Raw genomic sequence first — 25,932 nt, 5'->3', positions numbered from 1 at the left:
TGGGGCAAGAACAAGAAAGGATTTTGCTTTAGTTTGTGCTATTGGTAAAGAATGAATTCATGCAGCTGGGGAAGAATTTGAGTTGTATATAAAAGAGCCGTTGAATGTGCTGCTGGAGACTGTTGGTTATTACTTATTACATGATCAGATCAGTGTGTGCACTAAATCACACAATTTGATATCTGCCTTGCATCATCAATTCTTCCCATTGGCTTTGCTGCCAAAATGAACTATGTATTGGAAAAAAGAAACTCACTTTCACTTTTATTTGCCCTGGAATCAGAGCCATCATTGCGAACTGCAATTATATATTCTCCCAGAGTATTGGGAGTTGCGACTGCCTAGTATAATTGTTGAGCGTGGCATCAAAAGGGACCCTTCTTCTACCATCAGGATGCCTTAGAGTTTCTTTTCCAGTCTTGTGTACACCTTCTCACTATCAAAAATATAAGCCTCATAAACACATAAAACTGACTATTATCCTTTATATGAAATGAAATATCAAAGAGAATAAAATCTTATTGGGCTTCTATTAGAAGAACATGAGCCAGAGTTATGATGGCCATGTGCAGAGAAGGGCACTCTTTTCCCTGTGAATCCATATAATTATGCAATTCTCTGATTTATATCAGTACAGGGATTTTCAGTTTCATAAATGATAGTGCCTATTACCATTTTATTGCCTATTCACTTATTGGGTATTTACAGCTTCTGACTATAGCATTATGTCCCAATAAAAATGGATAAACCCCAGTTTAATTTCAGTCAAAATCAGGTCATAGAAATCCATTCTGAAATACTAATAATAAATAGTGAAATGGTATTTCCATCTGAGATTTTGAGCAGAACCATGGCATGAAATGGCTGAGTGAGGACATATGGATGGAAGTTATATCAGTAAACTAGCTTCCAAATATGATGTTTTAAGAAGTTTTTCAATTCATCTTTAAGGAAACAAAATAAATGACTCAAACAGAATCATGATGGGCTTCTGACTAGCTGTGGCCCAAATACTTGGGATGACAAGATTTCTCATAGCCTTCATGTTCACATAGAACTAACTAAAATACTTTACAAACCTGTAAAATTCTTTTTTTTTCAAATTTTTTCAAATTAGATTTAGTTTCCCTTGTATGTGATTTTTTTCCACTCTGTACTCCCTTTTATGTAGGGGTCATCACAGATCATCAAATTCTTTGTTCCCAAAATTAGAACCTTCATGAGGGTAGACCCAGGTCAGGCTTAGATAGAGCAGCAATCATGGCACCTAGAACAGAGGCTGTGAGAAAGCCATCATTTGACAAAAGGAATATATTCAATGAACCACAAATTAAAGTAGTAACTTCTAATACAAATGCTTTCTGTGCATGTACCCTGTCAGTCACACATCTTCCGAAATAACTGAAAATTATAGGCAAACTAATCCCTAACATGGTTTTGCAGTGTTACACTAATATAGCTCTTTAAATTTAGAGAATGTAAAGTGCCTATTTTGGCAAAGCAAGAACTATGTTGAAAGAGTAATACATGTATATATAATATATTGGACTTGAGGAAATGTCACAGCACTCATATCACCTGATCAGTTTTCCTAGTCATTCATATCATAATTTAGTTCATACAGTCCATCACATTTAAAAGGTTAAGGCAGAAAGCCGGAGGATGTTGCCAAATTTACAACAGTATTTATAAATATTCATGAACCTATAGCATTTCCTCAAGATGCCCTTTGACAAACTTTCCAGGAGAATTGAGACTTTGTCAAGATTTCAAAGATCACATGATTGATGGTTCTAGTAGCTTTTTCTAAATATGCAATAGTTCTTCTCATCACTAGAAGTTGTTGAAAGTCTTTGGGAGCACATATGTTCATACCAATAGTAATTAGTCACTAAGGATCCCATCAGACCCCTTTACCATAGGAAGTAATTACCAGCTTACCCAGGACATGATCTGGGAAACTCAAACTTAAAAGAGAGATGCTGAACTATTCAAACTGGACCCATTCACATAAAACTTAAAAAGATGGACCATTTATTCACACATTGTGTCTGAAGACAATTATACACATCTGGTTGCTTATGTCACTAGGGTGTATGTCAAATCTTATTAATGAAATGAGACTGTAGATCACTATGAAATTATGCAATACTTTCAACCCTCTCTATTTAATCAAATTGTTATTCTTCTGGATAAAGAAGAGGAGATAGGGGAATACTTAAAAAAATACTGGCAAAGTTGATTGGGTAAATATTACCTATCAGAAATTATAAGGTTTAAGGAAGAAGATGGAATGTGAGAGCATACTCTCCTGCTCCCTGTAAGAGTAACATCTAATTTAATTTTGGGGGGAAAGTATTGCACACTATTCAATACAAGCCTTAAAATGTTGGTCATTCCACACATGGTAAGGCATCTTAATGAATTGATTGGAATTATAGAAAATGCTGATAGAACATTACTATAATAATCAGCAACTGGAAATATCCCAAATATCCAGCGATAGGAAGATTATTATTATATTGATATTTAAGTAATTAAAAATAGTTATAAAGAATTTTTAAGAAATAGGCTTGCTTAGACAAAAGAAAGAATAAACAGACTTCTGAATTACATGCGAAATTTTATAAATTCTATAGAGGTAGAGTGTGATATCAATGATTTCAATATATGCATAGAAAAAATGGAATGAAAATTGAGTTCATATTGATATTTTAGACTTCTGGTATTTCATCAGAAAATCTCACTTTAGTATTTTTTAAAGCAGACTTGATGATTTAGGGCAGTTTTAGGTCAAAGCAAAATTGGACAAAAAGTACAAGGAATTCCTGTGTACCCACTGACTCCACAAAAGCACAACCTCCCACACTATCAACATTCCACTGAACCTATATTGACCTATATTGACACAGCATTATTACACAAAGTTTATAATTTATACTATATTTATAATTTATATTTATATTTGTATTATATTTATATTAGGATCCACTCTCAGTATTGTCCATTCTATGGGATTTGACAAGGAATTACCATTATAATATTTCACAGAACAGTTTCATTGCCCTAAAATTTCTCTGTACTCTGCTTACTCAACTCTCTCTCCCAACCCCAAACTCCCTGATTTTACTTTTATTGGAAAGTCATATAGTCCAGAGTGCCATATAGTTGGAATGATACAGTAAGTAGCCTTTTCAGATTGGCTTTTTTTTTTTCACTTAGTAATATGTATTAAATGTTCCTCTACATCTTTTCATGGCTTGATAGCTCATTTCTTTTTAGCTCTGAATACTATTTCATTGTCTGGATGTACATGAGTACTCAAGGCTGATACAGGCTGGCTTCAGTATTGAATTTCAGAATTATAAAATAGAATGCACATTAGTGACTCCTACATTCACTTTATAGTTACAGTGTACCATAAAAAGAATTTTGCTGGAAATAGCCACATTGTATATAAAATGTGTTTTATTGGGAAGTAGAAAAGACAAAATAAAAAACAAGTGTCATATGTTATAACGAGAGTTATACTTTATATATTAAAGTTTCTAATTATTTTTCGTGGAGGCATTTCCTATTTTGAGATCCTAAAATCATGAGGCTAAGCATTTTCACAGGTGACTGGGGGCTTTGAGGTAAAAGCCATGGAGACTTGCCAGTTATCCCCAGGGATAAGGGATTTGACCCTGATATTTTCTGTAGGAACTTTCCTTTCTGCATCAGCCCCAAAGTGGTGGTTGGATTCCACCAAAATAATTGAACCTATACATTTGGCTGCACCTGTTTTCTCAAAAATAAGGGTTTTCTCCATTATTTTGTTTTTGTTCTGTTTTTTCCTAGGGACCTTGCTTTGCAAATTATTCCAATACCATCACCACAAGGTAATGTGTCAGTTGTAAGATTCCTGACCTGAGAAACAAGCTCAAATGCCTCCAGTGCCTAACCTCTGTGGGACATCTCAGAATCCTGGGGACGATGTTAAAAGGTATGTCAAGCCACAAAGTTCCAGAATTATCGCTAACATTCATCTCTGTGAGGAGGCCTTGCTTTAGCTTCATTAACACAAATTCTGACAAGTTGACCCTTTTGTAAAATCCCAAATGTCCATGTGTATTTATTCCTACAATTTCTTAACATTCTTCATTTATTTATTTATTTTAAAACAATGTACTGGTTTATTTATAAGGATAAGATTATTTCCTTGGTAATAAATTCAAGAGGAGGTGAGAGTTTTCTATTCATTTGGATGTCCCCTCCCTAACAAGCAGGGCAGCAGGTTCTAGGACAAGCTAAAATCATTCTCCATTGAAAAAAAGGGGGAAAAATAAAAGTTACTCCTTAAAAGTCCTGGGGCAGGGGTTAAACAAATTTTAATTTTTACTTTTTTAATTTTATTGTTATTATTATTATTATTTAGTGATTGCTGTTTTTGAATGCTGAGGCTTAGGAAGAAGTTTCCACTGGGTTCAGAAGGAAGGTGTGACTTCTGCCTAGTGTTAGAGGGGTAAGGGTAAGAATAGGGCCCATGCAGTCTGGCCTCTTAACCACAGAAGCCAAGATGATGTCTGCTGGCTTCTCCTCTGAATTTCTTATTTTTTATTTTTTAATTTATTTTTTATTTATTTTCAGCATAACAGTATTCATTATTTTTGCACCACACCCAGTGCTCCATGCAATCCGCACCCTCTATAATACCCACCACCTGGTACCCCGACCTCCCACCCCCCCACCACTTCAAACCCGTCAGATTGTTTTTCAGAGTCCATAGTCTCTCATGATTCACCTCCCCTTCCAATTTCCCCCAACTCCCTTCTCCTCTCTAACTCCCCATGTCCTCCATGCTATTTGTTATGCTCTACAAATAAGTGAAACCATATGATAATTGACTCTCTCTCCTAGACTTATTTCACTTATTCCAGTCCCGTCCATGCTGCTACAAAAGTTGGGTATTCATCCTTTCTGATGGAGGCATAATACTCCATAGTGTATATGAACCACATTTTCCTTATCCATTCGTCCATTGAAGGGCATCTTTGTTCTTTCCACAGTTTGGTGATCGTGGCCATAGCTGCTATAAACATTGGGGTACAGATAGCCCTTCTTTTCACGACATCTGTATCCTTGGGGTAAATACCCAAGAGTGCAATTGCAGGGTCATAGGGAAGTTCTATTTTTAATTTCTTGAGGAATCTCCACACTGTTCTCCAAAGAGGCTGCACCAACTTGCACTGCATCCTCCGAACTTCTTGCTGTCATCTACTTTCTTACTGAATCCAAAAGCAGCAGTTGGGAGAACACAAAGATGCTGTGACCATCCTGGAACACACCAGCCAGGAGGAATGTGTGGGTGTTCTTGTTACCTGGAACTTTGGGCTCCATAAGGGGACATTCCCAGGAATTTCACCATATTGCCCACAGTCTCTTCAAGTGTCTTGAGGGTAGACTAGGTGAATGTTTCCTCCTTCTCAAACTCATTCCCTACCTCAACCCAGACTGTTTCAAAGTTCAACTTCATGACCTTTCAGATGCAGTCAGCCATGATGAATCCCAGATCTTCCAGCACATATTCATCTTCATAGCCCTCATCACAAGTCTCGCCAATGGTGGGGTCACAGTCCTGACAGTGAACTTCATTATGCAGCTGAATGTGCAAGATGCAGCTGTGGGGTCTTCCTTGGACCGTGCCACCAGTGTGCAACAGGTCCCAGGCTGGTTGTAGGGTAAGCTTTGGGCATCCATGTAACAGAGCACTTTGCAGGCTTCAATGGGCTCCACCTGCGCTGTACCATTCTCCAAAGTCTGTTCATTGAGTGTGTTTGCGCAATTAAACTGGAACTCCATGTGTGTTTGGTGCTATGATAACATACTCTGTCTCTGACTCAGTGAGGGAACAGCAAGGACTTGAAGAGGGGAGCCCACCCATGGAACTCTGGTACTTTTGTTAGTGGCTCCTGGAAGATCCCTTGCCAGGTGGCTGCTACTTTCTCAGGCTGCTTGGCAGCTATGATGAGGGTGCTTTTGGTTCTCTGATCTGCCATAGGCATGGTGGCCAGGGGAACAGACTGGAGGCTAAAAGGTTTTTTTGGATGGCTCTAGGGTATACTGCTTCAGAGCTCTCTCCAGACCAGTGATGGAAACAGTCAGACCATTTAGGATATAGACTGAATTGAGGGCCTTCTCCTTCTGCTCCAGGATATTGAGATAGTGGGAAGCTTGGTCCCTTACTTCACTGTCATCATTCATCACACATCTCTTCAGGATACTGAGTGACATCTCTTCTTTCTGGGCTCCAAATTTGGGCAGAACACTCACAGCACCTGCCTTGACCTCCTCATGCTTCAGGACCAAGCAGTCATACACGAAGCATGTATGTGGAGGGGTTGTTGGTCTGGGGTCGCTCCTGGCTCAGGAGATTCAGGACATGGGTGCCCAACATGGTGAACTTGAAGTCCTCGATGAACTCACATAGGTTCTGAAGCCTGATCTCCTTGTTCTCTGAGTTCTTCTCAGTGATTCTGATAATGCAGTCTATGATGGCCTACTCATATTCAAAACCACCATCTTCTCACAGCATGATGAATAGGAAGTTCATGACCACAGAGGATACTTCTGACACATGGCAGTCTGGACCACCACCACCTTGAACTCATCCAAGATCTCCGACATGAAGGATGAGATCTGCTTCATGAGGCAGGTTTGTTCTCAGTCTCATTCAAATATGCAACCAGCTTCTCCAGGTCCAGACTGCAGGCCATCACTGCTGACAGATTCTCCAGGACCACTTTATTGAGGGTGTGCACAGCAGTGACCTTGGGTGAACTGCAGAAGAGCTGGAGCATTGACGGAGCTGGGGCCAGCTTTTGACACTGCAGCCTGGCAGATTCACAATGTATGAGACAACTTTGTACACCATCATCTTGCACTTGTTGGCAAGAAGCTAACAGTGACGTCAAACAGTGGGCTGTCATGACTGCCATCCTCCTCCTCCAACTGCTTGCAGCCACCTGGATCATCATGCAGTAGGCAAAGGGAGACTTGAGATTATGCTGGGTGAACTTGATAATCAGCTTATTGACAGCCAGGTGGTCATTCTTATGTACAAGGTAGAGGAACCCCAGCACATAGTACTGGGCCATGGGGTTATCACTGGATGCCACCTACTCGGTCTCATTCACCCAGAGCTTGATCTTATCAAAGCTGCACTCCAGCAGGTGCAGGGAGGATACCAGGGAAGTGATGGAGACACTGGGCACCTTGGCCATGATGGCCTGCTTCGTGTAGCACTCAATAGCCTGCAGCATGGTGCTATCACTTATCTGGCAAAGGGCATGCAGAGCCAGACCTTTTGGCTGTCTTCTTCCCTGGTCGTGTCCTTTGTCAGGCTTCTGGTGATGATAATGTCATCCTCATCAATGCAAGATATCTCCCTGATGACTAAGTAGTACATCCAATGGAGTATGGGATCATTGGACTGAAAGAGCTCAGTCATGGCAAAGAAGTCCCTGGTCACATCAGTGGTCCCTAGGTGTTCCCCCTGGTTTATGAAGTAAAGGATCTTGGTGAGGATGTAGGCAAATTTTGAAGGGCTAACCAGAGTGTCAATAAACACATGGACCTCCTGGAGTACTGTGCTCTTCTCAAGATGCTGGGATGGGTTGGAGCCTCCACCTGCTTCCTTGTTTCTCTTGTTGAACTGCTGCAGCATGGTGGTGGCGGCCAGGTGCCGACAAGAGTAATAGCCCTTTGTTAGACAGCTGCAGTGAGCATCAGTGGTCTGGCTGAGGTTCCACACAGGCCACCTCCCTGTGGCCATATCACCCTGCACGTTAATATTCTCTTAGTATAAACTTTCAACAACAGCAACAACAACAACGATAACATCAACAACACACACACAGAAAAGAAAAGAAAAGAAAAGAAAAGAAAAGAAAAGAAAAGAAAAAAAAGGAAAGGAAAAGGAAATATAAATATTGTGTTAATCTTCACTCAGACCTTTGACCTGAACCAGGCTTCTGCCTAGATAAATGCGGGTTTAGTCAAGATGGAAAAGCTTATTTTATCAGCTCTGAATATAGACAAAGCTCCAATTGTAGATGGTTTTAGGTGCCACCCTGAGAATCTCCAAGATCTATAGCCTCTATGGCATTTTAATAAGATTGTTCATCTGATTTAATCAGTTAGAAACTTCCTTAAAAAATGTGCAGATCTATGAATGACGGCTGTGGCAGTTTTGGACAATGGGGAATTTTGAAATATGCACTTGTGGAAATGTAAAGGGACTGAGTTCTGCCCATTTACTACTGCAAGGATTTCCACACAACCTTAGCAAAAACTAATCAAATTCACTCCCATGCCACACGGGTTACAGGGATCCCACCAGCAGGCAGTATCATCATACAGGAGCTCAAAATAACCTTTAAATTGGCATGTAGGGAAGTGGTAATTCAGTAATGCAGAAAGCAGTTCAGAAAGGTGTATATTTTAATTTTTATTATGTAGGAACTTCAAAGCAGTATTGAAAATTCAGACTTGTCTGATCACATTTGGAGATTTAACGAGGCAATCCTTAGGGGTTAAATTTGCAACATTATTTAAGTGGTTAGTGGGAAAGAAGAGGATAAAAAGTATCTAGGCTGTTGGCTGCACCCCAATTTTTATGAAACTAAGATCCATGAACCATCCCTTTAAACTTTCAGTTTGTGTAACTACTGGAGTAAACTCTTTTTTTTTTTCTTTTTGTAAGATTTTATTTATTTATTTAACATAGAGAGAGTGAGAGAGAGAGAAAGTGAGCACAAGCAGGAGTGAGTGGGAGAGGAAGAAGCAGGCTTCCCACTGAGCAGGGAGCCCGATGTGGGGCTCAATCCCAGAACCCTGGAATCATGGCCTGAGCAGAAGTCAGATGTTTAACTGATTAAGCCACTCAGGCACCCCCTAGAGTAAACTCTTCTAAAGAAAGATAAGATAAATGTTCAATTAATTTAAGATTATAAGAGAAATAATATTTAGATTGGGAAAGTAGGGGGAAATCCAACTCATATTACCCTCTGGCCCCATCTCCTCTATGCCTGCACACTGGGGAGCATGGGGTATACTAGAGCAAGTGAAAAGCCTATATCACAAAGCACTGTAAGCACCTTAGAGATTAAGGCCACAAGTTTGTGGTCTACAAAATCAATATAGCATACATAGGATGGAGGGAAAAACCCTCAGCATCAATGGGAAACACTACAGCAAGGTATAAACCAAGCCGTGCATACGTGACAGCCAGGAGGACTGTCCTTGTGGGCACCTTCCTTCCTCACTTTCCAGTTGGTCAGGACTCCAGAGATGAAAATGGTAGGACTAACCCAAGAGTTACAGCTTTGTTAATATTTCCTCATGAAGGGGCACCTGTCAGTTAGGTGTCTGACTCTTGACTTCAGCTCAGGTCATGATCTGGGGGTCATGAGATTGAGCCCTGCCTTGAACTCTACACTCATTGAGGATTCTGCTTGTCCTTCTTCCTCTGTTCTCCTCCAACTCACCCTCTTCTTTCTATCTCTAAAATATATAAAATCTTTAAAAAAAAAGAACTCATGGAACTTGGGAATGCTCTATGCGTATAGTTACGTTTTTATTGCAAAGGGTGCAAATCCCGACCAGCCAAAAGACCATTAAAAGGGTCTTAAATGTGATGACTCTGAGTCCTCAGGAAATATCACCCTCCCAGCACATCATTGTGTGATTACCAACCAAGGAAGCTCACTCATGTGCAGGTGTCTAGAGATTTTATTGGGGTTTTGTTACATAAGTATGATTGATTGAATCAATGGCCATGTAGTTGAACACAGTCGATAGCCTCTCTCCCTAGAGGTCATGAGGTCAGGCTGGTACCACAGGACTCAAAGCCCCAACACTCTAACCCTATCCTGAAACTGTCCATAGCTTACCAGGTGTGACTTAGTCAGTATAAATTCAGATGTGCTCCCAGGGGCCTATTATGAATAATAAAGTCATTCTTACCACTAAGAAAATTCCAAGAAATCCCTGATTCTTAGGGAGCCAGGATCAAAGTAGGGTTAAGTTCTTTATTACACAACATTAACTTATTTAGTTTTCTTTTTAACAATCCTTTGAGGTATGAACAATTATTTTCACAACTTTCCTGGAGTGGAGTGTGGTTAAATAACTTGCCCAAAGTTTATACAGCTACTAAATGGACAGAGAATCCAACTAAAATAAAATAAAATAATAATTTTAAAAATTCCTATGCCCTAATTCAATCTTTGAAATTCTAGCTTCATACAAATGTTGGTTATACTTTGAAAAGAACTAATTTTCCTATTAATTTAATTAAAAATTTGCCATTGCTTATTATCTCTATATACTTCTAGAGATTGATGTCACCTTTCTGTTTGAGGTAAGATAAGCAACTTTTTCTTATCACAAAACAGCCAACTTTATAACAAGAAACTACAAAGATTTATAGAAACTCCCTCCCCACACAGACACATATACAAAACTAGAAAAACATGGGTTGTCAATGAGAGTGTTATCAATATGTCAATCCCAATATTTATTGGGAATAATATGCTTTGAGCTAAGTCTATTGCAAACAATGAAAAGTAAGAGTGACTTCCCTTATGGGGCTTAGAATCTCACTGAGAAAATCAGGCTAGCACTACATGATACAATTAACAAAAAATTGAGTATGTAACATTTTATACTGACTAAATAGAAAAACACACTAGGAGCAAAAGGAAAGGACATAACCTATATGATTAATCTGGTATTGGCAGTCTTCTAAGTAACTTGACATAGCTGAGGTCCTAAAAGCAGAGAGCACACAACTGCAGAGCCCACCAGAAGCTGAGAGTAGGTTTAAGTGGTTGCCTAGAGATTGGTAGAGCACCGTCACTTCAGATGAAGTGTGGCTTTATGAGAGGAAGGGATATGAAGTGCTTCTGTTAGATCTTTTCCTTTGTATCACATTTCCATCTCTGACACCTCACATCTCCAATTTCCCAGAGATCTCCAAAGGTCTTTCCTTCTTTGCTGTGCATCTTGGTATTTTTCTAAATCCACTCTGATGAGGCAGTTTTGCCCACTTCCACAAGACCAACTGGAAGACATTTTGCATTTGCAGGTAGTACTAAAAATAGCCAAGTTGGCAAGAGTTGGCATCTGCAAATCTGCAATGGCAGTCCCTCTCCATAACACCCTCTTTAGGGAGCCATTCCCTATGACCTCCACCTCCCACAATCTCTAACTCCAGGAAGGATGCAGTTTGAGGAAGGGATGAGAATTTATGGGAAAATGATTTGAAATTATTGTTCTAGGAATTTTGGGGGGAATTTTTTAAATTATCATCAACTATCTACTGGAATTATTTAAACTAAATAGAGTTATTTGAAATCCTCCAAGTTTCAGTAGCAAAGCAATAGTTTAAGCAGTGAACACCTGTGGCTTATAATGTATATATTTACATAACACAGCTGTAAGTTAAAACAAAATATATCATAAGCATGCCTAGCTAACAAAATCTTTTATGTTATGTTAGTATAATCATGGGCATTCTAGTAATTTCCTAGAAGGAATATTTTCATAAAGAATATAAAGATTAATTTTATGCTACTTGCTATAATGATTTAACAAAATCTGAGCTAATGGTTTGAAGTTGGCTTTATTATGGCTTTTTATACTTTATAAATGTTCATTTATGATTTAACAACTGTGGTAATATTTTCTTTGTAATTTCCACATATAAGTTCTTTTTAAAGACATTTTCCCCAACTTATCCAATAGATTGTCTCACCTGTCTCTTGTTTTTTATACTATGGCTTTCTGTTTACTGCTTGCATTCTTGAAAGATTTCTTTGCATTTTTCTCTTTGAGAGGACTATGGGAAATCTACTCTTTAGTACTTTTATAGAAGGAAGAACACCAAAGCATATAGAAACTAAGATTATTAGCGGAGAAGAGCACAGTGGATTATCCTGCTTTGAATTAGATGTTCTGGCAGCTAGTCATTTTATATTATCGCCTAATTTAATGTACATAAAATGTATTTACAAAAGAAATGGAAGACTAATAAAAAGAAAGTGTCTTTGAATTACAGAGACAGAAACTTTTCAGTAAGAGCTCTTGAGAACATTAGCAGACTTTTCCAACATGTCTAAAATTTGTTTAAAATTTTAGTAAATTATTCTACTGGGTATCAAAAATACTTTTCTAAGAATACATTCAAAGAAAAAAAGGTTTTGATTTTACAGATGCAATTTTTTTAAATAGTAAGGAGAGCTATTATATTTATGAATTATTTCCATCCAGACAATTGTTTGAACAACTTTTACTAGCACTTAAAAATGTGTTGCTACCTTAATGGCACAAAGCAATGGATTGCAGTTTTTGTGAGTTCATGTTGACAAATCTGTCATTTACCAGTGGTTAGCAACTAATTTTCAGACCTTCCTAATGCAAAGCATATCCCATTAAGTTTAAAAATTCATTAACGCTTCCATGTGCCAGATGGCACAATGTAAAAAATGTTTGAAGTACACAGCAATTAAAACTCTTAAACATATAATAACCTAGCTGGCAATTTGTTATATATATTGCATGTTAGAACACCACAAAATGCTGGCTACATAATATCCATCTGTGAATATATTGAATTTCTAAAAACATAAGTAAATAGATCAGGCCTGAGACAAATTCAGTTCTGATTTTTAAAGACTATAGAAACTGCCATTTAATTCTCTAAAGTTACAAGGCACAACTGCATTTCAAACTGATTAGAAAAGCTTAGAACGATGTAGGCACCAAGCATTTAAAAATTTATCTTCAGAGACCAACTGGGTGATTTGCCTAGGAATAGAAAACCATGAAGCGGGGGGAAGCAGTGCTCTTGTAAATAGTCTTCTAAGAGCAAGTACAGTTTTAAATAAGAAGAGCAATCATAAAAATGCTCAATTTCAAATTTAATATAGTATTTTAGGGCTAGATTTTAAATCTGGACAGTAATTCATTTGAGTCCACACTGATTACACTCACCAAAACAAATATGCTATCTGTTTACACATGGCAATCCACAGATTACCTCAATTATCCAGTTAAGAAATGTTGCTTATCTAAGACTTATTCGAATGATTTGAGAATGCACTTTTCACTCCATGCATTATTCAGTCACCTTTTCATCATTAACTAAAAACAGTTTGCCTTTTATCCATATATAACCAGTGAAAACGTCCACGTAAATCCAGAATATGTTTGATAGTCTTAAACCTTCTTGCCTCACTTGAATGAAGTGTTGAATTGATATTAAAACCTTCCTATGTTTTAGGTGGAGCCCAACTAATTTTAAAGATGAAAGTTTCCTCATCTCTAACAAGAAACAATTCATCGACATAATAATACAACTTAGCTGTCTACTTATATGTAAGATCTACTAGATGTGCACGCATTATCAAATATTATTTCTATAACATAGCTATACACTAGATTTTATTAGGCCGGTTTTACAGATAAAGAAACTGAAGCTCAGGAAGTTTATATGACTTGCTTGAGGCCACAGAGCTAGTAACTTGAGAAACTAAAATTTAAAGCCTGTTCTGTCTAATTCCCAAGAGGTGTTTTCTGTAAAAATGGTATCTGGAGTCAGATTATCTGATCTGGAAACCCAGGTGACAACTATGAGCAACATATCTTTGGGCAAGATACTGGGCAGAAATCTCTAACACTATGATTCCCTTTAAACCTGTATTTTATAAGGATGTGGCAAATATCACAAACTTATATTAAGAGACAACTCTACTGGTTTTTATAAGATGAATAGACACTGAGAATATCATAGTGTGGTTGAAAAATAGAACATTCACACGGAAGTGGCTTTAAATATGCCAAAACATAATAATATGCTGATGTATATGTATATATACACAAGCTATAGACAGATAGAAATACTATTTTCAAATGGCTATACAAAAGAATTAATTGAAAGTCTATGGAAGCACTTGGATTGATAGTTTGAATTAAAATTTAGTGAGTTAGAAAATTAAATTCCTGGATTATTTTCCTAGGTTATAATTGTCTTAAAACAGGCCATTTGTGGAATTAAAAAAAAAATCCAGTATTCTAAGAAGTAGTGCAATTTAAGTGCTGCTTACTTCACTGATTATAATGCTAACATAGTATTATATATTAGTATATTAATATATTAATTATAAGTATAATTATGATAATATTAGTGTTAGTTCTATTATAGTATTATAGACAGTATTAAACTAGGAAAAAACTATGTCTTCATGTAGTATGTAAATAATTGTTTCATTCCTTAACTTAGCTATACTATATTTGAGAAAATTCCCAATAGTGTGTTATAAGCCCCATCCTTTCAAATATCCTAAATTCACCATCAAATTCTATCCCATTCATATATGATAGCATAATAAAAATTTAGAAAAATGGATAATAAAATATTATTTTGTAATTCAGACTCTAAATATTGGTCACATTTTGTAAAAACAATTTTGCTAAGATTTATAAGGTTTATATTGATTATAAATAAAATCTTAATTTGAATTTTTTTTCTGAGCAAAAGCCACTCTTTTTTAAAAATTTATGCCTCCGTCAGAAAGGATGAATACCCAACTTTTGTAGCAACATGGACGGGACTGGAAGAGATTATGCTGAGTGAAATAAGTCAAGCAGAGAGAGTCAATTATCATATGGTTTCACTTACTTGTGGAGCATACAAATAGCATGGAGGACATGGGGAGTTAGAGAGGAGAAGGGAGTTGGGGGAAATTGGAAGGGGAAGTGAACCATGAGAGACTATGGACTCTAAAAAACAATCTGAGGGGTTTGAATTGGCGGGGGTGGGGGTAGGGTGGGAGGTTGGGGTACAGGTGGTGGGTATTATGGAGGACGCAGATTGCATGGAGCACTGGGTGTGGTGAAAAAACAATAAATACTATGATGCTGAAAATAAATAAAAAATAAATTAAAAAATTTTATTTTAATTAATTTTTTAAATTTAAATTCAATTAGTACATCGTTAGTTTTTTTTTATTTATTTTCAGCATAACAGTATTCATTATTTTTGCACCACACCCAGTGCTCCATGCAATCCGTGCACTCTATAATACCCATCACCTGGTTCCCCCAACCTCTCACCTCCCGCCCCTTCAAAACCCTCAGATTGTTTTTCAGAATCCATAGTCTCTCGTGGTTCACCCAGTGCTCATCACATCATGTGCCATCAAAGCAGACAGTTTGATAGCTTTGCCAATTATTGATATGATCTCATGTTCAATTTCAAGACAAGTGAAAATCAGTTGTTAACGAAAAAATTTCAGAGCGCCTGGGTGGCTCAGTGGGTTAAGCTTCTGACTCTTGATTTCAGCTCAGGTCATGGACTCAGGGTTGTGAGATCAAGCTCTGAGCTCAGCAGGGAGTCTGCTTGAGATTCTCCCCTTCCCCCCAACTCATGCTCTCTCTTTCTCTAAAACAAACAAGTAAATTGTTATGAAATTTAGATGGTTTTTGTTCAATAGAAAACTATCTAATTTATCCACACCAATATAAGTTCATAAAGTTGATCAACATATTACATGCATTTATTTAATGAAGTATTGCCTTCCTAGGTATTTTCCTTCTCCAGAGTTCCTGGAAATAGCTAAAAGCATACTTAATTTTTTTTAAGAACAAAAAATAACATAACAACCAAACAATCAAACCAACAAGAAGCTTGCATTCCAAAGAGTATCACTATAAAAATAAACACCAAACTACTCTGTTCTCCTTTGTTGCTCCTCTAAGAGGAATTATATGAATTTATGGAACTACATTACATTAAAATAGTAACTGAAATACTTAGTACTGATTTTTTTAATTAGGGTATAATTGACATAATATTGTATTAAATTCAGTTGTATAATATAATGATTTGATATTTGTATATACTGCAAAATGATCACCACAGTAAGTCCAGTTTCTCCCATCACCATAAAATGTTTCATAATATGCAACACAATATTATTGACTATTGTCACATTATATCCTGATGACTTATCTATTTTATGACTTGGGAGTTTTTACCTTTTGACCCTTTCTTTCATTCACCCACTCTCAACCAACCTCCCCTCTGGCAAGCATAAATATGTGTTCTCTGCATCTATACATTTGGTTTTACTTTGTTTTGTTTATTTGTTTTTTTTCCAGATTCCACATATAGTTGAAATCATAGGATATTTGTCTTTCTTTGTCTGACTTAATTCACTTAGCATAATATCCATAATTTCCATCCAAGTTATTACAAATGGAAGATTTAATTCTTTTTCTATGGCTGAGTCGTTTTCACATGCACTTGTGTGTGTGTGTAAGTACATCACATCTTTATCATCAGATTTTTATACATTCCATCCATCAGTGGACATTTTGGTTGTTTCCATATCTTGGCTATCGTGAATAATGCTGCAAAGAACACAGGGACACGCATATCTTTTTAAATTAGTGTTTTTGTTTCCTTTGAATAAATACCTGGAAGTAGAATTGCTGGATCATATGGTAGTCCTATTTTGAGTTTTTTGAAGAACTGCTATGTTATTTTCCATTAGTGGCTATAGAGATTTACATTCACATTGACAGAGATAAGGTTCTCTTTTCTTCACATCATTGCCAACACTTGTTATTTCTTGTCTGCCTTTTTTTTTTTTTTTTAATTAAGTAAGCCCCATGCCCAGCATGGAGACCAATGTGGAGCTTGAACTCACAACCCTGAGTTCAAGATAAGAGCTGAGATCAAGAGTCACTTGATCTAATGAAACCACTTAGCCACCCAGCCGCCTCTCTTGTCGTTTTAATAATAGCCATTCTGACAGGTGTGAGGTGGTATCTCACTGTGGTTTAGATTTGCATGTCCCTAGTGATTAGTGATGTTGAGCATATTTTCATGTACCTATTTATGATTTGTAGGTTGTACTGAGTTTTTTGTAAAAAAACAACAAAAACTTCACAGATATCTCTGGAAATCACACTTCTTATAATAACTATAACTTTACAGAGATAAAACCTTCACATGTTATGTTGTTTATGTTTAATACTCTGAAGAGTTACAGGTATTTTAAGATATTTTTGAATCTAATAATAAATGCTGAAAAATAAAGGTGAAGAAACAGATTTATTTCTGATAAATTATAAAGAGTTAAAATCCTTAAATTAAACAATCTTAATCAGAAAGCTGTCACATAGTAACTAATCAAGTAAAAATATTATGTAGCACAATTTTGATCTAAATATCTGAAACTTTTAATTTCATTTTTCAATTTTATTTATCAACTTTTTTTAATGTTTAAAGGAAGAATGTATTTTCCAAACTGTCCTCAACAGTACTTTTTACTCTACATGCTCTTTCTGAAACTTGCCATCCCCATTAAAAAGGATTTCTCTCCTTTTATATATAGGAGGCCTGATGGTGGTAATATTCTTGCAAAGACTGAAACTACAGCTTCGATTTTGTCCTCTTCTGCTGGTCTTTCATGTTCTAGTTACAGCTGTCTTCCTTCTCTTTTCCATCACTTCATTTTCCTGTTTTCCTTGTTCTATAAAGGGTTGATGTTGATGACCCAGAAAAAGGTGCACTGATCATAACTGGCTTCCCCCTAGCAGTGTGCATTGCCTTAAATCATAGATGTTGAACATGTACTGAACTCTATCCGTCATCATTTCCACTTTGGTTTTTTGTATCAGATAAGTGTGTGCTCAATCATGCAACATTCATTGTACAGTGTAATACAGTGTGGAGTTTAACTTTTAGGCAAATACAGTATTCCATATTAATACAGGGAGTCTAAAATTTATCATCAATCTTTTTCAACTAAATTGTCCTTAATATAATGGGGATAGTTTTGTGATTTAGTTCAGAATTCAAAAGAAAGAATGTAGATTAAGATATCTAAACAACTTTTCATAAATCCGATGCCAAGGCCACGAATCAAGACCTACTGAATCATTTCTGGGTGTGGGGCATGAGTCAGCTTAAATAGTAGTTTCAAATAATATTTTGATTCTCATTCAGGTTCGTAATTATCTTTTGGTGTAACCAATGTATTTAAGAATTTGGAAAACCCATAAACTATATCTCTTATGAATATTCTGAGTCTAATGGAGAAGGAATTAGTATAGGAGAACTTTTCATCAAAGACATATACAACTTTAAAAGAAACTGAGAGTTTCTAAAAATAATCTATTGAATCAAAGTCCATATAATATAAAATTAAAGTGAACAATTCAGTGACATTTAGTGCATTCACATTGTTCTGCAACTACTACCTTGTTTATTCTTAATCACCTGTTCATTCACTTGATGAGATTCTAAGACCTGTTTCTACTGTCTGTATGCTTGTCCAGGGTCTTGAGGATCATTTTTCTATTAAAACAAAACAAAACAGATCAAAAAGGAAGGGCAGGCAGAGGAATGTTAATTTCATCCCCGACTAGCTCCTGGAGTGAAAGAGTTTAAAAAGTAAATTCTCAAACCCATGTCCTTTTGACAAATTTTTGTTGTGGATCACCATTGTAAAGCTTTATAAAGGGAAATTTCTGCTTCAACCCAAGATGTGGAAAGAGACTAGATTTGCCCTATCACTCAAAACAAAGAAACAAAAAGTAAAACATCTGAAGCAGTGGTTTCAAGACAATTCATCAGGGATTGAAGGACAGTGATCCCTGAGAAATGACATATTTTGAGGTGAACCCTACCATTGTGCCAGCTTACTGCCAGGAAGGGGAACAGGGAGAGAAAATCCAGGTAAAATACAGTGGATCACCTAAGGACATGGATCTGAGAGTCCAGAAAACAAAGTAACTAGAGTTCACAAGGAAGAATATAAGAAAGGAAACTGCTAGATAGAGCAAGAACTTCAGAGATCTTCAAAAACTTCACCATAAACATTCAGCTGAGTGCGGATCAATGTACAAGTGTGCGGTACCTACACAATGTCAAGGAAAAGAGCCCAAAAGGATAACAAATAACAGGGACTGGCCCTGATGCAGGGCTGGAAATAGTGCCTGTTCCCAGCAGATGGATGGGAAATCTTATGCTGTGCCTTGGACAGAGTGACAGACAAGAACAGAGAGAAGTTCTCAGTAGTGGGAAATAAGTATCCGTAGCTCATATAGTCTCAATAGGGGCAATATCATCTCTAAAGGTTAAAAATCAGTTTCTGATTTAAGTCAACCAGAGTCAAGAAGATCTTAGATATCACAATGATATATAGACCTCTAATGAGCCACAATTTATAAATGGAAATGCTGTATAAATGGTGGCATTGAATTTCATGAAAGGAAAGTAATTTGGAAAAAAAATCTAAAAATATTTCCTAGAGTATAATGAAAGATATTCAAGAAATACTGACTTTAGGCTGACCTCTACTCTGGTCTCCACTAACAAATCTTAAAAAAAAAAAAAAAGATTAGATTAGAGAGATTTAAACTGTTTTAAGTGACTTAACTGCATTCTACAACAAAGCTTAAGAATATTTATAGGAATACAAAAATATCTACCACCCAACAAGAAAAAATATTACTAGAAATGCAAAGGAGTAGAAAAATTAAAAGCTCCTGCTCTTTGAAAGGCATATATTAAAAGAAAGAAAAGACAAGCCACTGACTGGGAAAAAAATATTTGCAAATCATATGTCAGATAAAGAATCTCTAGTCAGAATATCGATATATCTATATAGACATATAGATATATGTATTAATCTAAAACACCAATTTTAAGAAAACTAATGTCCCAGTAAAAACCGAGCAAATTATTTGAATAGACACTTCACTAGAGAGATAGAGAGATAGATGATATAAGGATGACAAGCTAAGAACATGAAAAACCATTAATATCATCAATATTAGAAGATTACCAAGTAATATGACAATGGAAGATCAATATATACTTTTTAGAGTAGCTAAAAGTGAACAGACAAACTATGACAAGTTTGGAGAATGAAATAGAAAACCAGGAGAACTCATGGAGTGCTGGTAAGAATGCAAAATGATAAAACCAATTTGGAAATAAATTTGAGATTTTATAAACATTAAATACAGACTTATAATATGAAGCAGCCTTTCCACTCTAAGGCACTCCTCCAGGAAAAGTGAAAGCATAGGTCTATAAAAAGACTTCTACCTATGCAGCCATCAAAAGAAATGAAATCTTGCCATTTGCAACAACATGGATGGAACTAGAGCGTATCATGCTTAGCGAAATAAGTCAAGCAGAGAAAGACAACTATCATATGATCTCCCTGATATGAGGAAGTGGTGATGCAACATGGGGGCTTAAGTGGGTAGAAGAAGAATCAATGAAACAAGATGGGATTGGGAGGGAGACAAACCATAAGTGACTCTTAATCTCACAAAACAAACTGAGGATTGCTGGGGGGAGGGGGTTTAGGAGAAGGGGGTGGGATTATGGACATTGGGGAGGGTATGTGATTTGGTGAGTGCTGTGAAGTGTGTAAACCTGGTGATTCACAGACCTGTACCCCTGGGGATAAAAATATATGTTTATAAAAAATAAAAAATTTAAAAAAAAAAAAAGACTTCTACCTAAGGTTGCCAGGCATCCCATATATCCGAGCATGTTGTATATTGAATGATTTTGGTTTGCATTTTGTATTGACATTGTCAGGATGCTCTAAATATCTTGCATTCTGATTTTTTTCATAAATTACATAAATTCAACAAAGCTATTTCTTACCACTGTAATTAATGTTTAAATTACTTAAGCGACAAAACTAGTTCAATTTATTTTTAGCCTGTAAATTCATTAACTTTTCAATAATTCAACTGTGTTTATGATCAGTTAGTTATGAGTAGGAGTTATGAATAACAGATGTATTCCTATGTCCATGAGATTTTAGAAATCATATTTTTTTTCAGTTCTTGCTTTACTTGCTATTATCTCAGTCTCTATTTGTGCATGTTTGAATGCAAATAAAAATTCCATGTTAAATATTCTGAACAGTGGACAGAGAAAGGGAGAAAGAAAATTTTGGAGCTCTTTGTGCATTTGCAATTTTTCACTCAATCTCAGAAATCATGGGAAGTTAGTTATAAGTCAACATATAGCCTCCACATGAAAAACATACTGGCTTTTCAATAAACTTAGATCCCTGTGCTATTGTTAAAGACTTCCTAACTGCCAGAACTACAGGAAATTTTTTTAAAAGAATTTATTTATTTATTTGAAATAGATTGAGAGAGAGAGGGAGGGAGAGCACAAGCAGGGCAGAAGGGCAGAGGGAAAGGGAGAAGCAGTCTCCCCACTGAGCAGGGAGCCCGATGCAGGCTTCATCCCAGGACCATGGGATCATGACCTGAGCCAAAGGCATATGCTTAACTGACGGAGCCACCCAAGCACCCCAAGGAAATTGTTAATTAAGAGTTGAACTTGTTCTGGGGCACCTGGGTGGCTCAGTGGGTTAAAGCCTCTGCCTTCGGCTCAAGTCATGATCCCAGAGCCCTGGGATCAAGTCCCACATCGGGCTCTCTGCTCAGTGGGAAGCCTGCTTCTCCATCTCTCTCTGCTGCCTCTCTGCCGGCTTGTGATCTGTCTGTCAAATAAATAAATAAAATCTTAAAAAAAAAAAGAGTTGAACTTGTTCTAATTTCAGACCTTCTGAACTATTAAGCAGAATATCTTTCAGTGGACAAAAGTGGGAGAACATTCAGGTTGAGAAAAGTTAATTGTCACAACCTTGGATATTTTTATGGCTTTGGTGGTGGTGGTGATGATCTCATAGTATATCTTTATGCCCAAACTCATCAAGTTGTATATTAAATATATATAGTTTTTTGTATGTCAATTATATCTCAGCAAAATGGTTTAAAAAATAAACAAAAGCAAATGAATATTTAAGGAAAATAAAAAATCAAATATAAAAAATAAAGCACTTATTTTAATTAAAACATTCACATATTATGTGTATATAATGTACACATGTAGAAAATGATATATGTGTATTATTATAATACATTTAATATGCATAAACACAGTCATCCAACAGGTGGAGAGCAACATGGTATAGTGAAAAAAGACCACACAACTAGCTTTCAAAATATCTGAGTTCTCTTTGGTGAGTGCTGTGAAGTGTGTAAACCTGGTGATTCACAGACCTGTACCCCTGGGGGGAAAAATATATGTTTATAAAAAATAAAAAATTAAAAATAAATAAATAAATAAATATCTGAGTTCTTGGATTGCCTGAGTGGCTCAGTCAATGAAATGTCCAGCTTTTGATTTGGCCTAGGTCATGATCTTAGGGGTCCTGGGATTGAGTCCCTCCTCAGGCTCTTGCTTAGAATGTAGTCTGCTGGAGATCCTCTTTTCCACTCCCTCTCTGCCCTTCCTCCCACTTCTAGATGCATACTCTCCATAAATAAATAAATAAATGATTAAAATCTTCAAACAAATATCTGAGTTCTGACACTTATAAGCCTTGTTATTATGTTCAAGAAATTTTAACATTTTAGTGTTAATATTTCTCTTCTTTCAAAAATTTGGTAAGAGATGGGATGCCTGGGTGGCTCAGTGGGTTAATCCTCTGCCTTCAGCTCGGGTCATGATCTCGAGGTCCTGGGATCAGGCCCCACATTGGGCTCTCTGCTCTGTGGCGAGCCTGATTTCCCCTCTCTCTCTCTGCCTGCCTCTCTGCCTACTTGTGATCTCTTCTCTCTCAAATAAATAAATAAATAATCTTTACAAAAAAATTTGGTAAGAGAAAATAGTAACTAATAATAACCTGATTTCCCAAAGTTGTTTTTAAACTGTGCTAAATATGAAAACACATAAAATTTTCAATAACAAGTGATATAATCCTATACCAATGAGGGATATTATTGTTTTAAGTGCACTGTAAAAGATTAGCACTTAGCTTTCATTCAACTACTAATCATGATCATAACCATTCCTGAAAAATAAATATGTGCTTTTCTTCCCTTTTGCAATTTTTACTGCACTTAACCATTTTTCTTCTTTTAAACATAATTTTGACTTAAAAATATATCCTCTATTTTTGCAGGTTGAAACTTGAGACCCATTCTGAAACCAATGGCTGTATTTTCCCCTCTGTAACCCTCTCTATCTGCACTGAGAATTCATCTCTTGATTTCTCAAGCAATTTTTTCCCTTCCAAATTTGTCTGTCTTTCCTTTTACTTATGCCCCATGATTTCTTCAGGGTTTGCTTAGGTCAGCTCCTGATGTCTAATCTTATAAGTCACTCTAAGAACTACAAATTTGTTCCAATTCCTTTTGTCTGGATTCTTTTCAATCACAGAAAGTCTTATGCTTTTCAATTTCTTTCTTCTCCCTGAGTATTCACTCCTGACCCTTTCCATTGAGTTTCAGCCCAGAGTGAGCTTGTCATTCTCTGCATTCTATTGACCTTAAAATCAGTGTCTCACTCTTTAGCTCTTAATTGGTCTTCACTTATTTTCTCCAGGTCTTTGTGAGCAAAGGCACTATCTTATATTTTGTTCACCCTTATAGGTCCTTAACATACTTCTGGATATACGGTTTGCACAAATACTAAGTTGATTGCTTGAACTAACTTGTAACTTATAATTCTTATATATATTCATGGCAGTTACTTAAAACTACTTAATGACAAGGAGTATAAACTTATAGATACATATTTGATTTAATATAGATACAAACTTACTAAAAATTAAGTAGGAATAAATACTGTCAACTACATCATAAAGAAATGAGCTCTTTCCAACTAAATTATATGGGAAAGAAATGCTATCTGATAAGAATATTGAATATTCAATAGCTTGACAAAGCCAGAGTAATAGAGGGCAATCAAATGGGCTATAAAACTCCCAACTTTAAGAACATATAACATATACTAAATTATTTATAAACTACTACTTAAACTTTATGTTTTAAATTATTTGCTGTTCTCCTTATAAAGATTTAAAGTCCCCTTTGATCACCAAACCCAAATCTGCTCCTTGTACCATTACCCACAAATTTACATAGATAGTGTACTTTTCAAAGTGTTATAGTCAAGTTTAATATGGAATGTTTTGTGACATTGGAATTTACTTTCAACTGAAACTGGCAGTTACTGGTGCATGGCAGGGAAGGGAATGTATAAAAAATAAGCTCCAGAATTGATTGTAAATTTTTCTATTAATAGCAATATATATATATATATATATATATATATATATATATATATAATTTAGGAGGGCATCACCAAGATGGTAACATATTTTGTTCCTGACTTCACTTCTCACAAAAAGAACAACTAATATCTATTCAAGAAAATTTCACCACTGAGAGAATCTTAGAACATGGGAGTTGGGCTGCAGCACCTTCAGCTTCTCAAAGACCACAACAGACTATATTAGAAGGCAAAGAGAAGTATCTAGGTAAGAGAAGTTGATCACACTGCCCCCACCCCCCAGGACAGCACAGCATCATATGGAGAGGTCTCCCTTGAGCTTCCAGATCCTTCAATGCGAAAAGGGAACTCAAACCAGGCTCCCCACCACCCAGCATTATGGTTGGCTTCCTGGGAGCACCTACTCTTATTTTGCACCATGGGAATTGTGGAAGAACCAACAGGACCCAGCCACCAGGAATTGAACTATTATAAAGAAAGGGGAAGAAGCTTGCAACAATCAGCACATAGATCTTGGCAGATCAAATTCATACCTGCAGTACCCAAGTAAAAATGCCATCTGATAGTTTTGCTCATCTGCAGGACCAAGTTGAGAGTATAGTTCAATCAGAGAACTCAATAGGGTGCAGACCTCCTGAATCAATCCTGAATGAGGAGTTTAAGATATTTTATGTCAGCCTCATGGTAACCACAAGAGAAAATCTTGTAATAATTACACAAAAGAACATGATCAAGAAGTTAAAGCATATAGACCAAAATACATCCGAACACACACACACACACAAAATTACAAGATAAGAAACAAGGGACACAGGATCTACAAAACAACCAGAAAACTGTTACCAAATGGAAGTAATTAGTTCTTAACTGTCAATAATTATTTTAAACATAAATGGATAAATTCTTCAATCAAAAGACATGGAATGGCTGAATGGATTATGAAATTATTTGTAGGGAGTATGCTCCCTACAAAAAACTCACTTTAACTTTAAAGACACACAAAGGCTGGGCATCTGGGTGGCTCAGTGGGTTAAGCCTCTGCCTTCAGCTCAGGTCATGATCTCAGGGTTTTGGGATCGAGTTCGGCATTGGGCTCTCTGCTCAGCAGAGTGCCTGCTTCCTCCTCTCTCTCTCTTTGCCTGCCTGTCTGCCTACTTGTGATCTCTCTCTGTCAAATTAAAGAAAAAAAATTATAAAAAAAGACACACAAAGGCCAAATGAATGGAAGGAAAGAAATATTTCTAGCAGATGGTAACTAAAAAAAAAAAAAAAAAAAAAAAAGGCAGAGGTAGCTATACTTAGAGAAAATATTCTTTAAAGTAAAAATATTAAAAATAGACAATAAAGGTCATTAGGTAATGATAAAGAGGTCAATATGCCAAGAATATATGAACAATTATAATAAATATTTATGCACCCAACATAAGAACACCTAAATGCATAAAGCAAGAACTAACAGTTCTAAAAGGAGAAATAAAGAGTAATACAATAATAGTTGGAAACTTTAATACTCCACTCTCAGCAATGGATAGATCATCCAGACAGGGAAACAGTGGATTTAAACAATACTATAGACTAAATAGACCTAACAGAATTATATAGAACATCTTTCTTAACAGCAACTGCATACACATACTCAAGCACACCTGGAACATTTTCTAGGATAGACCATATGCTAGGCCACCAAACGAGTCTTAGTAAATTGAAGAAGATTGAAATCATACCATATATTTTCTTTGACCACAGTGACATAGGAC

At 36.3% G+C, this 25,932-nt stretch overlaps 1 pseudogene; it reads right to left on the bottom strand.

The window, feature by feature from the left end:
- Positions 1-4,443: 4,443 nt before the first annotated feature.
- Positions 4,444-7,705, bottom strand: LOC131810954 (coatomer subunit gamma-1-like; annotated as a pseudogene).
- Between the last annotated feature and the right edge of the window lie 18,227 nt (positions 7,706-25,932).

Source organism: Mustela lutreola, chromosome 11, assembly GCF_030435805.1.
Source record: "Mustela lutreola isolate mMusLut2 chromosome 11, mMusLut2.pri, whole genome shotgun sequence".
Lineage (NCBI taxonomy): Eukaryota > Metazoa > Chordata > Mammalia > Carnivora > Mustelidae > Mustela > Mustela lutreola.
The sequence above is the reverse complement of the archived record's forward strand: the minus strand, read 5'-3'. Positions and strand labels throughout refer to the sequence as shown.